At 47.3% G+C, this 17717-nt stretch overlaps 1 protein-coding gene across 1 annotated transcript in view; it reads right to left on the bottom strand.

The window, feature by feature from the left end:
* Nucleotides 1-17717, bottom strand: part of hivep3b (HIVEP zinc finger 3b) — a 94637-nt gene that overhangs the window by 64796 nt on the left and 12124 nt on the right. The window contains exon 2 of the mRNA XM_066717702.1: nucleotides 1983-2100. The gene's annotated coding sequence lies outside the window, so the exon portion shown is untranslated. The remainder of the gene's footprint in view (nucleotides 1-1982; nucleotides 2101-17717) is intronic.

Consider the following 17717-nt stretch of genomic DNA (forward strand, 5'->3'; position numbering starts at 1 on the left):
GGGCCTGGGCTGATTATATCAAAGAGTCTTGGTCTTATAAGTGAGGCCAGGGAAATGAAGAGGTCAAATGTTAGGAGATAAATAAAGTCATTTGCACAACACGAAGACTACTTGGTTTCGCTCATGGCCAGTTTCACAAAAAGGCCCCCTGGAAAGATGTTGGCTGGTATTAATTAGATTGCAAGATGACAGTTATCAGCATTTGAAATACTCTCTGGAAGGGCAGATTATCCGCAGCCATAAGGGGAGCCTCTCCAATACATAATAACAAATAAATCCCATGACAGACGCCCTTCAGCACCACAGAGGACCGGGAGGACGTGACTCTGTCGCTGAAACACGAAGGAAATTCCTCCCAGGTAATAAATCACTGCTGCGTTTTCTTTTTTCTGTTGTAAAGAAGGGCTTCAGTGACACGTCGGACTGAGAGCCTTAGCAAGCTTTTCCTCCAGAGCGCTTGCTTTCCCCGGGGGCCGAGCCACCCGGTGAGGACCTATTCTACGGGCCGGGCCCCTCAGGGTGGCGCTGCTGTGAGCGACGGGGGGGGGAGTTCCTGGACTCGGCAACATGACGGCCATCTGCATTCGGTCTGGAGGTGCGGGAACCCGGCCAGCAGGGTGTAAACAGGCCACCCACCGTGAGTGCGGCTCGGAGTCGGAGGCCCCGTCCTCGGCACAGGGCGGGTAAAGGGGCAACAAGCACAACCCCATGCCTGGGTAAGAAACTGAGGACCCCGAACCAAGCCGGAACCGAGCCCAGCCTGCCTGGTATGGGTCGGGTGCGTTTCCACCACACTACCTGAGCTGAGGTCAATGACATCACAAGCTCACCTGTTTTCATGTGCATCATGCAAGTGTTTGGATTAATCCTTGTTAATCCATCGTAAATCAGATGTTACTGTTAAAAACAAATAAACGTATCGATCGAGAGGCAGAAGAACGAGTTAAAAATAAAAAAGTTTCTCTAAACTCTGTGACGCCTGAACGAGCTGATACTGACAGGGACACTAGCGGCTGCCACGTACCGACAGAAACACGAGAAGAAAAGAAAACATCTGTTACCAAACTGGACTTGCTCACAGAGGGCCGACTGGCAAAGAGGGGGATTATTTGGAAAGGTGTCTTGGGTCGTTCTTGGGTTGTTTTTCTCAACGTTCATGTCTTCTCCCTAGACCTGCGTTAAAAGCTTTCATTTGCATTATTAATCAGTTTATTCGATAACTCCAGAGGGGTCTGATGGTGAGCGTTTCTTTGTAGTTCCTTTCGATGAACAGCAAACTGCGATACAGAGCCAGGCACCTATTAGAGGCATTAACCAGTCAATTGGCAGGAAAGCTCAGTTTGTTTGTTCAAATCAACTGAATCTGATGCTAGATCACTGTTTGAAAGCCTCTGTGTGTCTCGGCACCAATAAGGCGATACGTGATTCATGTCTTTACTGTGAGCAGCACTGACCGGACCCACAGCACAGTGTTATTACAGCCCAACGTCCCACAGTGACAGTGTTTCCCAGGGGGTTTCTCATGAGCGTTTAGGCTGTTTTCTGGACTCAGTTTATTATGAAACTCAGCCCATGGGGAAGATGACGGATGGAAATATACTTGAGACTTTTGACAGCTTTGAGTATTTTTTCTTGGTAGATCAGGTTTGACCAAAAACTCACTACGAGAGGCAACATGCCAACTCCAGCAGAAGGCCGTATATATAAACATTCATAACTTGCACAAATCTGATGCAAAACACCTTAATTTGCATCTACATCTACAATCTACACACACTTGCGTACGGCCAGGCACACAGACACGAAGCTTTTTTAACCTCTATTTAATGTTGGGCAGCACAGAAACTGTATTTAACTCATCTGAAAATAATCACAGACACCAGGCCTTGCTCCTCGGCAGCCCGAAGCTGTGGTTCACATCGGTATCACCACATCACCAGAATGTAAACGACCGAAACCCACAGAACGTGTGCAGAACGTACCTCAGGTCCTGATCCGCGGGTTCCTGCAGGTTCTCTGTCGGTTACAGTTGCTCCTTATTGCACTATTCCCAACATTAACTGTCCTGTGTGTCCCTTATTAATATCCTCCAGTCTGTTCCTGTTGGGAAAGAGGAGAAACAGCGTCAGGCCTTGTGTCTCCTGTGGAAAACCCCACGTCTCACCTGTAAGCAAAGACACAAAAGTGCCGGGAATTCAAATAAACATCTACTGAGAGACATGCACTCCTTTGTGTATCTGCTTGCTATGAGATACGTCTCCAGTATGTAGGTGCAGGTGTACAGCTCTTACAGGGGCAGATGTTGACTGGGCAGCAACGGGTTAATCCCTCAGAGAATGCGAGTCAAAACTTCACCGCATAATTAACATTATGTAACCGATTCTATATATTCAATTCAACCACCAAACTACTGTCTGAAGGCTCGATCCAGATTCTTTAAAACCTCTGTTTATTCAGATTTCACTGCGGTTTCTCCTTTGTGTATCTCAGTTTCCACAATGTCAGTGCCAACTCGCAGCCCCTCCCCCCCCGCCACCCCAAAAAGGTGCAGAACCGGACGCTGATGGAATGAGAATCGGTGCGGTTCGAGTTTGTCAAAAATAATTACAGCTCTGCGTCAGGGTTTCAGCAGGGCTGGCAGAGCCGTGGAGGGATTTAAAAATACACTTTCAGGGATTCAAGATTTCACTTTTTCTTGTGCTATTTATAGTATTTAGTGCTAATAAGGATTTTAGGCAGAAACTCTCCCCTCGGACACACAATCCGTCTCTCACTCGAAGTTTCTCTTCCTGGAAAAAGGACTTCACCTGCGTCCTGTTCCCCCCCGCAGGCTGGTGCATCGCCAACATTTTAACAACCCACTTCACGGCACATGTGAACCATTAATGCGGTTCAGAAAAGGAAAGAAAGCCTACGAAAGAATAAATAAAAGAACAAACTACGACACCAAATTTTACACTTTTTTCATGGCTTTTCCAGTTTCGTCGGACTGGCCGCTTGGTTCCATCTCTCTCGACCGCGGTTCACGTCGTTCCAGTCGGGAGGGTCTTCCGGGTTGGGACTCTCTCCGGCGGCTCGGCCAGCTTCTTGCCCGTCCTCCGGATTCTGGTCTCCTTAGGCCGGCGTGCGAGGGACAGACACAGAGGAGACCCATGCAAGCTTGCAGGCTTTATGTGAGGGTAAACGGTCCAAAGGGGTCTGGGTTTAGGTTCCGGCACAACCGACGACTCGAAGGCAGACAGAAAGAGGGACAGCCCTTAAGTGGCTCATCAGTTTAAAGTGTCAAAGGTCTCGGGATTGGGCTCCAATCAAATCTGCCGCTCACTTCTCTAGGTGTTTAAGATTAAATGCACCAAAGCACCAGAGTGTGTAATGTTCACCTGCTGCAATTTCACGCCCAGTATAAAGAATAAAAACAATAAAGCCTCCACAGTAATCAGATGTTCTCTAATGTTGGTCACTCGTTCGAGCCTGGTGCTCTTGGCAGCTGAACACATCTCTGGTCCTCCTCTCGGAAGCAAAAGGTAAACGAACGAGCCAACGAGTGAAATGGGAAATGAGATTTGGTGATGCCAGAAAGCAGAAGCACTCATCAAATACCCTATCAGTATTCCCGCTTGATAACCTGATAAACTCATCCCAAATACGCCGGATTTCGAATTTATTGGGATGAAAAGCAGGGAGGATGAAAGACGTCTCACAACAGACGGCTGCCTTGCAGAGACAGGGGAGGAAAAGAGCTCCTAAGTAATCTGAGAAGAAGCACAGCCCATTAAATAAGCAATCATCTCAGGTCTCTGAAGTAAACACTGTAGGTAAGACTGAGAGGAGACTTGGCAGAGGCATCCGTGCAGTATAAACTGTCCTCCCCTTAATTCATGGTTTGGGTTTCAACTGCAACTCATCCTCAACCCACACATGACTCGAGCACGATCTGCCCCGTCTTTCACCCGGGAGACTCATGGTGACGGGAACCCGGGGCCGAGAGTAGCGCCCCGCGAACACATTCCTGACACAGTGCGGTCGCTGGGCTCCACCGAGACAGAGATCTCGTTTCAGGCATTGTCTGGAGCCATCGTCCTCCAGAGGGTCCACTTACTGAGCCAGGAACCACAGTGGATGAGAGACAACTGAAAAAACATCTACACAATATACTCTAAGGACTCCCAGTCTTATGCGCTTCAGGCCAATAAATGGTGAAGTTTAACTGAACGTCTACTGCTTTCGAGGGACCGACGGGACTTTGTTGAAAACAATTATGTTTCTAGTCCACTTCTGTTTTGTAATAGTTACTTTCTCCAACATCTACAATGGAAGTTAAAATGATCAAATGGGAATGACACTCAGATTCTAAAATAAACCAATCTTGACATACTGTTCTTCATAGGCAAAAGGAAATACTTTTTAAACTATCAGTCAATGTAGATTTTGTACACATGCTTTGAAACCTATAAGATGTGGGGAAGCAATAAAAAAGGCAAACACAATGTTAGGGTATATTGTCAAAAGTGTAGAATTGAGCACAAGGGCAGTGATGTTCAGACTGTACAATGCACTAGTTAGAGCTCATCTGGATACTGTGGACAGTTCTGGGCTCCACACTTCAAGAAAGATATCGCTGCTCTAGAGGCAGTTCAGAGGAGAGCAACCAGACTTATTCCAGGTCTGAAGGGAATGTCCTACTGAGAGACTGAGGAACTGAACCTTTTCACCCTAGAACAGAGGAGACTACGTGGGGACTTGATCCAAGTCTTCAAAATCATGAAAGGCATCGACCACATCAAACCAGAGGAGCTTTTCCAGATCAGCAGGGACACACGCACCCGGGGACACAAATGGAAATTGGGCTTCAAGGCATTCAAGACAGAAAACAGGAGACACTTCTTCACACAGAGAGGCGTCACAATCTGAACAAACTCCCCAGCGATGAGGCTGAAGAGACAATTTGGGAACATTCAGAAACAGACTGGATAGGATCCTTGATCACTTAGTTATTAATGGACACCAAACGAGCACGATGGGGTGAATGGGCTCCTCTCGATTGGACACTTTCTTATGTAAGGTGAGAATCCCTCTCCAGTTTATGATCGGTAAGCGCCACTAAAGGGACCTTTGCAATTCACTCCCATGCTGACATCAGTATATCGATGCAGGCTTTTAAATACCTGAACAGGAATCAATAAGGATCACAGGAATCACAATTATTTAAAAAGATTCTGGTTTTCCAAACTTCAACAGTCTTCCTGTGGTCAAGATGTGCCGAACGGACCCCTGTAATCATTTTACGATTGTCGACTAACACTTCCTAACACTGGGGGAAGGACACCGTTTTCATGATCAAACGGCAGATGACCGTGGCCTGCTTGTGTGTGCAAGGAAACAATCTCAACACACAGGGAGGAAAGGCTCGTTGGGACAGGAAGGGGGTCTGGGTGAGAGAGCGGTCCTCACGTACCTGTCCTCAGGGACAGAGGGACCTGTGGGCTCTTCTGCCGGTGCTTGTCCTTTATAAGTCCTTCGGTTCTCCTCGGTTCGGAAACTCACCAGATACCTGGCCTGCTTTGTTGGGACCATCTGCCTTTGGCACAGATGACGCCTTTCAAAAACCGAGCTTTCATTTTCCGCCGACACAGCAGCCGGGAACCGCAGCTCGTATGGAACCGCAGGCGCGTGCCGCTGTGAGCGAGAGTGACCCACATTCACCAGCGTTGCCTGCAATCCTATAGATCTTCTCAACTGTATCTGTAGAGGACTGTGCCAGCAGTAATACACACAAGCGCGTTAATGGAGTGAGGGCGAAACACACCGCTTCTCGGCTCAAACAGGATCGATTCGGCAGCGGCGCCGCATGCGAACAAGCCACTACCTTTCAGCGGATCGATCGCCAAAACGGTTTATTAAACGGTGACTCCAGGAAGGGACGGAGTTACGGTCTCTCTGGCTGCCTTCCCTTTGTCTGATTCACAGCTGAGCAGACAGCACCACTCTCCTCTCCGCACACATGCTCACCCCCCACTACACACACACACACAGGGGGAGTGAATCAGCAGCCATGCGCACAGACACATGCAGACACACATGTGCCGAGAGAGTGAGAGAGAGAGAGGGAAAGAGGGAGAGCTCCCCGTCATACGGCAAGGTTAAGCTCCAGAAAAAAAAAAAAAATGGATTCTGGAAATCACCCTGAGTGGATCCTAAACATCTGGCCTCTGACGAATACAGGGACTTCCCTCCTATTTCAGTGGCTCCAGTTCAAGCTGATGCATTACATCATCAGGTCTTAAGGGATTTGTGTCCTTGTTCTAGTACAGAGGCTTTGCTTGGTCGGTTGTTGACCGGGCTGTCGGTTTACAAGCTCCTGTCAGGTGGCACTAACTTCAGCCAGGAAAGGTTCGCTGCCGTATTGGCTAGGAATGATCACAAGAAACAGAGTCTCCTGCCTAACGGGGACTACAGCAGGCTGTACAATGTGACTGCCGTACGGACTCTACTGGGAAGGAATCCCACAAGCACAAGAAAACAAAAACAAATATACTCTTCCTTCTCATTTCAAGTGACTTCCAGAAAACGTCCTGTGACCTCAAACACAAACAGGAACTTTTTGTGCCGAGATCGCAGGAATCCCGGGCTTCCGACCAGAAGGGTTTCGGTAAATGAAGCGTATCGCTGCCAGGAGTTTTAACACAAAAGGCCCGAGCGAATTCCAGGGCTGAGAGGGAGCCATGAAATCGCGGCCTATTGTCTGCAATGCCTTCAGGCGTCACTGCGGTGCGGAGGGGAGCCGGACGGCAGGGACGTTTCGACACCCGGCTGGAACGAGCGGCGAGCGTGTCATTCACAGAGCGAGATGGGGATCCCAGCCACAACAACAACAACGACAGCAACAGCACCACCAAAGGTGCAACAGCTCTGCCCTTGTGGTTACAGCTGTGGAAGTGAAATACGCAATGTGTTATTTCGGTTCATTAACACCCTGACACCGGATCTCTATCTTATCTTCTCTCTTCTCAGTTATCTCCCTCCGTTTTGAATGCTTCTTCCCATCACATACAGTACAAAACACAGCTACTGAGGATTAGACTAGAAATACTGCATCACACGTATAGGGCACATACAGACAGATTATACACACAACTAAACTAAATAAACACTGTACAACAGGTGTTCAGAGGATGAAAAAATATATATCCATCAATAATATGTATTATAGTGGTTAGCGTCTTCACTCATTTAACTTCCCACCCCAGTCTGCAGAGAGCAATGAGCGAACTGTTTCGAAACAAAAAAGACCCCTTTACTGTCAATAACACACGTGGCCCTGCGGGGCGATCGCTCATGCTTGTAAAAGCATACGAGTCTCCTCCCACATTGAACTCCTTTCAATGGATGTGATGGACTGAGCAGCGCTGAGCCAACGGACTGGGTTCGGGGGCCGGAGAGAGAAACGGCTCTGTGTGGTCACTCAGGGCGGCGAAGCCAAGTCCACTCAACACTGCGTGCTGATCTCAGATTTCACCAATACTGGAGCCGCTGGTCGTGTGTTTAGGCAACGCGCCCACGAGCTCCAGCTCTAACATTTATATAACAAATTTGGGCTTACAGAGAGAGAGGGCTGCCCTTCAACACATCGCAGCTAATTAACTTAGCAAAGAAAACAGACCGAACCCACGGAGCCACGGCTGCCAACGCGCTGAGCCTGGCAAGAACCAGCGCAGGTTGGGCCGGCCAGGATACAAAAGTGAGCGCTTTGTTTCTCACAGAGCAACATCCACAACGCTCTCGATAGTGAAACACACACTGACACTTCACACTGCTGGACTGCAACAAAACAACTGATGCAACACCTGCATAAATAAGGAAAACTTTGAGAGCAGCTAGTATTGTGTGATATAATTGCTTCCTGTCGAACCAAACCAAACCAAGCCAAGCTTCCCCTGACCAGGCCAGCCCTGATTAGAGAAAATCTGCATAAACGAAAACCAAAATGTCATCTGCTGCATCAAAAAGATTAAAAAAAAAAAAAAAAAAAACTAAACCAGAAGAACGTAAAAGTTATAACAGTTAACGATCAACAACAATCCGCTGATGCACAACACATCTTGTGCTTCGCCACGGTCCCTGCAGAAGCACCTGCCGCGAACCCGCTAGCATTCCTGTGGGCGAGACACGCACAGACGAGCATCAGTCGCACAAGACCACCAACGAAGGGGGTCGATAAGAGTCGATTTGTAGTTCTGAGAGCGTCGTTTTGACTTGACGTGAAGCACAAAGACGATCTCAGCTTTCCCTGTTCCCAAAGGGGAGGGTTTAAGCAGACACAGATCCTCTCTCTTTCGATTGTACTCCTGTGGTCTCCGGAGGCAGGGAGAGTGGGCTGAGTTAATTGTGCGACTCACACAGCCCCGGCGCTCACTGGACGTGTGCCAGCGGAGGAACGTGACCAGCACGGAAACCGACCCTCGTGAAGCAGGAACTTCCAGGGCGGTTGGAAGTGAAGACAGATGAGATACGCTGCTGCAGGGAGAGGCCTGCTTTTCTGCGCCCCATTACACCGTGTACTGTCTGTACGCACGATGCTCCTTCACCCCCTTCGAGCGAAGAAGTTTTCTCCCTTCATACCAAGTGGCAGCTCTGTAACTGCCCTGTGCAACAGCTATTTTACACAGGAGGAGTGAAGTAGTGTTGCCAAGTATCTCCAGCGTGTCTTTGTTGTGCGACGGACACAGGCACCACAGAAACACACCCTGACCTCCACGAACTGTCACCACACACTTAATCTGGGGCTCAGCCTGTTACTAGTGGTAGTACAGACACCCTGAAGGAGTCAGTCGATATTATTGTCCCCACACAGAATAATCAAGAGCCTGATTGTGTGTTTATTTTAAAAACCTGCAATATAAAAAGGACTGACTACGTTAGGCTTTACTCTTTATGTTTCTGTCCATCCTTTACTGTTATTTAGCGTCTCACACGCAGACGAAACAAACCGATCAGCTCTTCTGACTGATCTAATTGATAGCAGACGATTGCAAATTAACAGCATGTTAAATGCGTAATTAACCCACTCAATTGTTTCTTAACTATTTCTGCACTAGTTGTAACTGCAGGTGTCTCTGAAGGCTAGACAGATTATACACCCGGGCATCCTACGTGAACAGTCAGAAAAAAAAAAAACATGAGAACTCATATGTCCAAATGTTTAAAATAACAAACAGATGTGGATTCATTCTACAGTGCAGAGCAACATAGAGGGAGGACAACAGGACAGAGCCACAGTACCAAAAGACGAGACGTTGATCAATGGTTGTCTTACAACATGGCAGTTAAGACCCAACAGTAGAGGGACTGTCCTGAGCGCCGAGACGCAAGATGATCACCCCTCCTTCTCACTCCTGTTCGGCAGTCTCTCCTACCACGGCAAAAGAAAGAAAACAGCCGAAGGGGGCGTCTCTGACAGTCCCCGTGCTGACGAAGTGGAAGACACACTGCTTCCCAGTGTTCGGGGGGGGGCTGCGGTGTTGATTTTACTGTTTCTACAAGAGATTAGAAATTCAATCTTAAAAAATTCCCTCCTGCCTGGTGGCACCCACAGTGACGCACGATTTAAAGGGTAGCTTTGTCTCTTTGTTGCCATTCCTCATTATGAAGGAAAACACAAACGTGCCGCACAAATGAGTAAACACTGACGCTGCCGATTAAAGCACAGAAATTCCCCAAAGGTTCTTAGGATGCTGCGTTCATGGGAAGCGCGTTGTGTCTGGTGGGGGACACGAGCCGGATCAGACCATCCCCTGCTCAAGACGGGAAGAGGAAGCCGTCGATTTTGCAAAAGTCTTTTGGGAAGGACGGCTGAACGTGCACCTGCCTGGCTATATTTATTTCCCTGTAAGATCCATGTGTGGCTGATGAACGTCAGATCCCTGTGGTCTCACACCGGCCTCGTGTCTCTCTCCTCCGATGTTGATCTGATATCATCCAGGAGAAAATGTCACGGAGAAACAAAGGCCTCCGTACGACCACGGAAAGGCTTACGGAAGCTGTAATCTCTTCCTTTCTCCAGCGCTGGCTGCAGACACAGCGAGTCTCTCGTTGATGCCAAGCTCCTGCAGACCCTGCAGTACAGTCTGCAGTTTGGACGAGGGCCGACAACCAACGCACAGCTCTGTGAAATAGGATCCCGTTTGCCATTACTGTTTATTAACAATACAGCGTCGGTTTCCCGTGCAGGAGGCACAACAGAGCCCATCTGATTTGTTTGTATCAAATGATTTAACCCCTGCTAGAGAAGAAGGGCCGAGGAAGAGAAGCTGTATTCATTACTGAGCTTTTAAACAGGCCTGTGGAGATCTTCCTGCTATATTCAATGTCCAATATTCAATCTTCGCAAATAAATAAATAAATAAATAAATAAATAAATACTCTTCCCCATTACATAACTCTGAAGTCCAACAACAACAACAACAAGAATCTGAGCTTTTCTAAGACAAGAGAATCCCTGCGGAGGATAAACTGAAGTGACCCTGAATGCAAAGTGATTCATCCTCATCAAAAACAGAAACAATATCAACAAACCCCTCCAGATCTCAGCGTCTCTGACTGGCAGGACAGCCCTGACAGGAGCGCGAGTGGCCAGAGACGGAGTCAGAGATCTGTTCAGTCTGGGGATGAGAGAGACACAGAGGCCTCATCCACAAGGGAGCTCTGGTGTCACTCTGAGCGACACTTTGCACATCACAGACGGTACAGTGCGGTATAATGCAAGGTATGGGGGGGGGGTCACAATGTCAGTCCTCTTAAGTCTCAAGAGTCGTCTGGTTTTCATTGGGAGCCGCACTCCTTAATTACCTCACTGAACTAATTATGTGCTCAGTTGAATCAATTACTGCACTTTCCCCCAGGTCTTAAGCCACCGATGACTTAAAGAGACCCACAGAACCACACCAGACTGGCGCATCTGACATACCGAAGCACATGCACCCTCCTCTGCTCCTCTGAGTGTAAACTGTGGAGCAGACTGTGTCCTTGTGTTGTACTGTGACACCTTTTCTTTTATAGCTCGCCCACTGTGGAGAATTGCCAAGCCTGGTGTAACAGGCTCATGTCTACTATAAGGATTACTACATGGTTATGAGGAAGGACCTTCGGGGTGTTGCAATTGTAATCAGACTTCAGGTAACCGTTAAATTTGATTCTCTTGCTGATGCTCCCTGTTTAAATTCACAACTAGACCCTCGAACCCCTCCTGAGTGCATCAGGTCCATGTCTGACAATTTGCCCAGTTTCTCTGTGAAGGACTGCTTGTACTACGTGTTGTCAGATCAGACCCACAACATCCTGAGCCCTGCCAAACGTCTTCTGCACCTAAGGCACTTGCAAACAAATTCTGGAGGTCCAATGCAGAAACTTCACTATGAGGACACAATATGTCTCTTTGTATTCCCCCTTTCACAGTCCGGACTGAGCCCGTACTGCTGGAAACCCCGCACCCAGAGGAGAAATCCTGATTCCTACGCGGGCGACGGCAAATCTGTCTGAATAATTACAAAGGCCGCCGAGATCGCGGCGGAGTGATCTTCGTGGAGAGCTCTTCATTTCCAAATGGGCTGACATGTAATTGCTCCATCAGTTAATGCCAAAGTCACTCTCCTCGCGCGACGCACAAATGTTAAAGAGATTCTTCTCAATTTAACTGACAACCGCTTAGAGCGTTTCAAAGGGGCGAATATCAAAGCCATTAAAGCCTTTCAAAACCAAACGCTATGTAATGTGAGACCATTGCTTCATGTACAAAACTCCAGCAGCACCGGACAGATTATATATACAGTGAGGGAAAAAAGTATTTGATCCCCTGCTGATTTTGTACGTTTGCCCACTGACAAAGAAATGATCAGTCTATAATTTTAATGGTAGGTGTATTTTAACAGTGAGAGACAGAATAACAGCAAAAAAATCCAGAAAAACGCATTTCAAAAAAGTTATAAATTGATTTGCATGTTAATGAGGGAAATAAGTATTTGATCCCCTATCAATCAGCAAGATTTCTGGCTCCCAGGTGTCTTTTATACAGGTAACGAGCTCAGATTAGGAGCACTCTCTTAAAGGGACTCTCCTAATCTCAGCTCGTTACCTGTATAAAAGACACCTGTCCACAGAAGCAATCAATCAATCAGATTCCAAACTCTCCACCATGGCCAAGACCAAAGAGCTGTCCAAGGATGTCAGGGACAAGATTGTAGACCTACACAAGGCTGGAATGGGCTACAAGACCATCGCCAAGCAGCTTGGTGAGAAGGTGACAACAGTTGGTGCGATTATTCGCAAATGGAAGAAACACAAAATAACTGTCAGTCTCCCTCGGTCTGGGGCTCCATGCAAGATCTCACCTCGTGGAGTTTCAATGATCATGAAGACCGGTGAGGAATCAGCCCAGAACTACTTGGGAGGATCTTGTTAATGATCTCAAGGCAGCTGGGGCCATAGTCACCAAGAAAACAATTGGTAACACACTACGCCGTGAAGGACTGAAATCCTGCAGCGCCTGCAAGGTCCCCCTGCTCAAGAAAGCACATGTACAGGCCCGTCTGAAGTTTGCCAACATCTGAATGATTCAGAGGAGAACTGGGTGAAAGTGTTGTGGTCAGATGAGACCAAAATCGAGCTCTTTGGCATCAACTCAACTCGCCGTGTTTGGAGGAGGAGGAATGACCCCAAGAACACCATCCCCACCGTCAAACATGGAGGTGGAAACATTATGCTTTGGGGGTGTTTTTCTGCTAAGGGGACAGGACAACTGCAACGCATCAAAGGGACGATGGACGGGGCCATGTACCGTCAAATCTTGGGTGAGAACCTCCTTCCCTCAGCCAGGGCATTGAAAATGGGTCGTGGATGGGGATTCCAGCATGACAATGACCCAAAACACACAGCCAAGGCAACAAAGGAGTGGCTCAAGAAGAAGCACATTAAGGTCCTGGAGTGGCCTAGCCAGTCTCCAGACCTTAATCCCATAGAAAATCTGTGGAGGGAGCTGAAGGTTCGAGTTGCCAAACGTCAGCCTCGAAACCGTAATGACTTGGAGAGGATCTGCAAAGAGGAGTGGGACAAAATCCCTCCTGAGATGTGTGCAAACCTAGTGGCCAACTACAAGAAACATCTGACCTCTGTGATTGCCAACAAGGGTTTTGCCACCAAGTACTAAGTCGAAGGGGTCAAATACTTATTTCCCTCATTAACATGCAAATCAATTTATAACTTTCTTGAAATGCGTTTTTCTGGATTATTTTGTTGTTATTCTGTCTCTCACTGTTAAAATACACCTACCATTAAAATTATAGACTGATCATTTCTATGTCAGTGGGCAAACGTACAAAATCAGCAGGGGATCAAATACTTTTTTCCCCTCACTGTATATTTATTATTTATTTTTGCCTTTGGTTTCAGAATCTCTAGAGAAGTGAGATGCACTGAGTCACCTGTTCCTCCTGTGGCTACAGATTCACACATTGGAGAAGGCTTTTAAAGAAGTTGTTTCTCTATTTCACTTTTTTGAACGACTGCACAGTGAGACACGGTACGTGTCCTGTTCTGGCCAAGTCACTGCCTTGGGGTCTCCGGTATATAAATGACCACGTGCTTTAGGGTCTACTCGGAGGCGTGCCTGGATAGAGGTCTGAGTCCTGGGTCAGACTATGTGACACCGAGACTGCACAGACTTCATCGGATGCCCTGCTAGTGACCAGTCGTCCGGGCTGGTGCGCATCTCGGCATAAGAAAGTATACAAAAGGTCACAGTGCAGGCCACGTGTCTATTATGATACTAAACTCCATAGTTTCCAAAAGGTCACACTTTCAACATCTTTAACAACACAGAAAAAGTAAAATAAATCCCTTTGAAAAAAGAATGGTATTCTATCACAGGTTCAAAGTCTGTGACAATGTGTCCGCACTGAAAAAAGAAAGAGTTTCCCTCTTCTGGCTACAAGTAACAGTGGTGGTTGGGTTACTTTTTTATTTTCACAATGCGGTATTGCCAGTTCTGAAAATCGATGAAACTCGTATTCAAATCCAGAGTCGTCATTCCTGCTCACAGCTCTTCTGTTGATACACATAAAATAACAGAGGAGAACCCGATGGTTTATCCAGCAGTCCGTGTCAGATGTACGATAATGGTGAAACCAGATGGTGAAATGAGGGTCACAGAATCCCCAAAATCACGTGAAATTAGCAAATTTATATTATGCTCGGCTTTACAGTCACACAGAAGCTCCCAATGTCAGAGAGTATGCTGTATCCCCGAGAGCAAACAGAGTCAAACCTTTCTCTGTCACATGGAAGTCAAATTATTGTATTTGATAACACATTGACCGGAGCAGAAGACGTGTTTAAATGATGATCTCGATGGCGTCAGTTGAGAGGGAAGAGTCCAGACCTACGAACCTCTGCTGAACACGGTAAGTCACAGCAAGTGCGAAGTCTGCCAAACAGGAGCCTGTTGTGCTGCCTCTTGGCATTGCGCCGGCGTCAGGCTGGGGCAGCTCACCTCACACAGGGCAGTTACTGCGATTGTGTCTTCAATGCCTTGGGGGGTGCGGTGTCTGCTCGGGCCCTCGCTGCGCTGTGAAGCAGACCCCCACCGGCGAGACTAACTGGCCCTCTTCTCCGCGCGTCGGCACATGAGGCGGGACCCAGAGACACCTGGCGGGCACAGAGTGCGGCACAGCGGCACATCGGCCTCCCTCCTCTGAACACACCACCTGCATCTAATCCCTTCCACCGCCCCGCAGACCTCTCCCCGGGTAGCGCTCTCTCTCTCTCTCTCTCTCTCTCGCTCTCTCTCGCTCTCTCTCGCTCTCTCTCGCTCTCGCTCGCTCTCGCTCGCTCTCTCTCGCTCTCGCTCTCTCAGCACCACCCCTTTAAAAGCTGGCTCACCTTTCGGCAGAGTTGTGAAGTTCGTTCTAGTCGCCTAGCAACCGCATCCCACCGAGGGCGGGTGTCTGTCAGAGGTGGTCGGCGTGGCGACGAGAGTGGGAAACGGCCTGTTGAGTGTTGAGTGTATGTGTGTTGAGTGTGTGTGAGTGTGTGTTGAGTGTATGTGTGAGTGTATGTGTGTTGAGTGTGTGTGAGTGTATGTGTGAGTGTATGTGTGAGTGTATGTGTGTTGAGTGTGTGTGAGTGTATGTGTGTTGAGTGTGTGTGAGTGTATGTGTGAGTGTATGTGTGAGTGTATGTGTGTTGAGTGTGTGTGAGTGTGTGTTGAGTGTATGTGTGAGTGTATGTGTGTTGAGTGTGTGTGAGTGTGTGTTGAGTGTATGTGTGAGTGTATGTGTGTTGAGTGTGTGTGAGTGTGTGTTGAGTGTATGTGTGAGTGTATGTGTGTTGAGTGTGTGTGAGTGTGTGTTGAGTGTATGTGTGAGTGTATGTGTGTTGAGTGTGTGTTGAGTGTATGTGTGAGTGTATGTGTGTTGAGTGTGTGTGAGTGTGTGGTGAGTGTATGTGTGTTGAGTGTGTGTTGAGTATGTGTGAGTGTATGTGTTGAGTGTGTGTTGAGTGTATGTGTGAGTGTATGTGTGAGTGTATGTGTGAGTGTGTGAGTGTGTGTGTGTTGAGTGTAGGTGTGAGTGTATGTGTGTTGAATGTGTGTTGAGTGTGTGTGTGAGTGTGTGTGAGTGTATGTGTGTGTGAGTGTGTGTGAGTGTGTGTTTGAGTATGTGTGAGTGTATGTGTGTTGAGTGTGTGAGAGTGTATGTGTGTTGAGTGTGTGAGAGTGTATGTGTGTTGAGTGTGTGAGTGTATGTGTGTTGAGTGTATGTGTGAGTGTATGTGTGTTGAGTGTATGTGTGTTGAGTGTATGTGTGTATGTGTGAGTGTGTGTGTTGAATGTGTGTTGAGTGTGTGTTGAGTGTATGTGTGAGTGTATGTGTGTTGAGTGTGTGTTGAGTGTATGTGTGTTGAGTGTGTGAGTGTATGTGTGTTGAGTGTATGTGTGAGTGTATGTGTGTTGAGTGTGTGAGTGTATGTGTGTTGAGTGTATGTGTGAGTGTATGTGTGTTGAGTGTGTGTGAGTGTATGTGTGAGTGTATGTGTGTTGAGTGTGTGTGAGTGTGTGTTGAGTGTATGTGTGAGTGTATGTGTGTTGAGTGTGTGTGAGTGTATGTGTGAGTGTATGTGTGTTGAGTGTGTGTGAGTGTGTGTTGAGTGTATGTGTGAGTGTATGTGTGTTGAGTGTGTGTGAGTGTATGTGTGAGTGTATGTGTGAGTGTATGTGTGTTGAGTGTGTGTGAGTGTGTGTTGAGTGTATGTGTGAGTGTATGTGTGTTGAGTGTGTGTGAGTGTGTGTTGAGTGTATGTGTGAGTGTATGTGTGTTGAGTGTGTGTTGAGTGTATGTGTGAGTGTATGTGTGTTGAGTGTGTGTGAGTGTGTGGTGAGTGTATGTGTGTTGAGTGTGTGTTGAGTGTATGTGTGAGTGTATGTGTGTTGAGTATGTGTGAGTGTATGTGTTGAGTGTGTGTTGAGTGTATGTGTGAGTGTATGTGTGAGTGTATGTGTGAGTGTGTGAGTGTGTGTGTGTTGAGTGTAGGTGTGAGTGTATGTGTGTTGAATGTGTGTTGAGTGTGTGTGTGAGTGTGTGTGAGTGTATGTGTGTGTGAGTGTGTGTGAGTGTGTGTTTGAGTATGTGTGAGTGTATGTGTGTTGAGTGTGTGAGAGTGTATGTGTGTTGAGTGTGTGAGAGTGTATGTGTGTTGAGTGTGTGAGTGTATGTGTGTTGAGTGTATGTGTGAGTGTATGTGTGTTGAGTGTATGTGTGTATGTGTGAGTGTGTGTGTTGAATGTGTGTTGAGTGTGTGTTGAGTGTATGTGTGAGTGTATGTGTGTTGAGTGTGTGTTGAGTGTATGTGTGAGTGTATGTGTGTTGAGTGTGTGTGAGTGTGTGGTGAGTGTATGTGTGAGTGTATGTGTGTAGAGTGTGTGTTGAGTATGTGTGAGTGTATGTGTTGAGTGTGTGTTGAGTGTATGAGTGTGTGTGTGTGTTGAGTGTATGTGTGAGTGTATGTGTGAGTGTATGTGTGTTGAGTGTGTGTTGAGTGTGTGTTGAGTGTGTGAGTGTGTTGAGTGTGTGTGAGTGTGTGTGAGTGTGTGTTTGAGTATGTGTGAGTGTATGTGTGTTGAGTGTGTGAGAGTGTATGTGTTGAGTGTGTGAGTGTATGTGTGTTGAGTGTATGTGTGAGTGTATGTGTGTTGAGTGTGTGAGTGTATGTGTGAGTGTGTGTTGAATGTGTGTTGAGTGTGTGTGTGAGTGTGTTGAGTGTGTGAGTGTGTTGAGTGTGTGAGTGTATGTGTGAGTGTATGTGTGTTGAGTGTGTGAGTATGTGTTGAGTGTATGTGAGTGTATGTGTGTGTGAGTGTATGTGTGAGTGTATGTGTGTGTGAGTGTGTGTGAGTGTATGTGTGTGTGAGTGTGTGTGTGTGCGCGTGTGTGTACATTCCCTTTTAATCAGCTGCACAATAGCACCATTATTTCCCATGTTTTTACTCAAAGGGATTAATTACCACACAGAACTCTTCAAAAAGGTTAGATGCACCATTTCTTTATCTCTTTCTTTCTTTCCTTCGTTCCTCCTCTCAGGATTGGCCAGGGATTAGTAGCGCTGGTTTGTGAGTCCGCAGGTCCGCAGTGAGGACACAGTGCAGTGCGAGTCAATAGTCCTGTGACAGAGAC

Source organism: Amia ocellicauda, chromosome 11, assembly GCF_036373705.1.
Source record: "Amia ocellicauda isolate fAmiCal2 chromosome 11, fAmiCal2.hap1, whole genome shotgun sequence".
Taxonomy (NCBI): domain Eukaryota; kingdom Metazoa; phylum Chordata; class Actinopteri; order Amiiformes; family Amiidae; genus Amia; species Amia ocellicauda.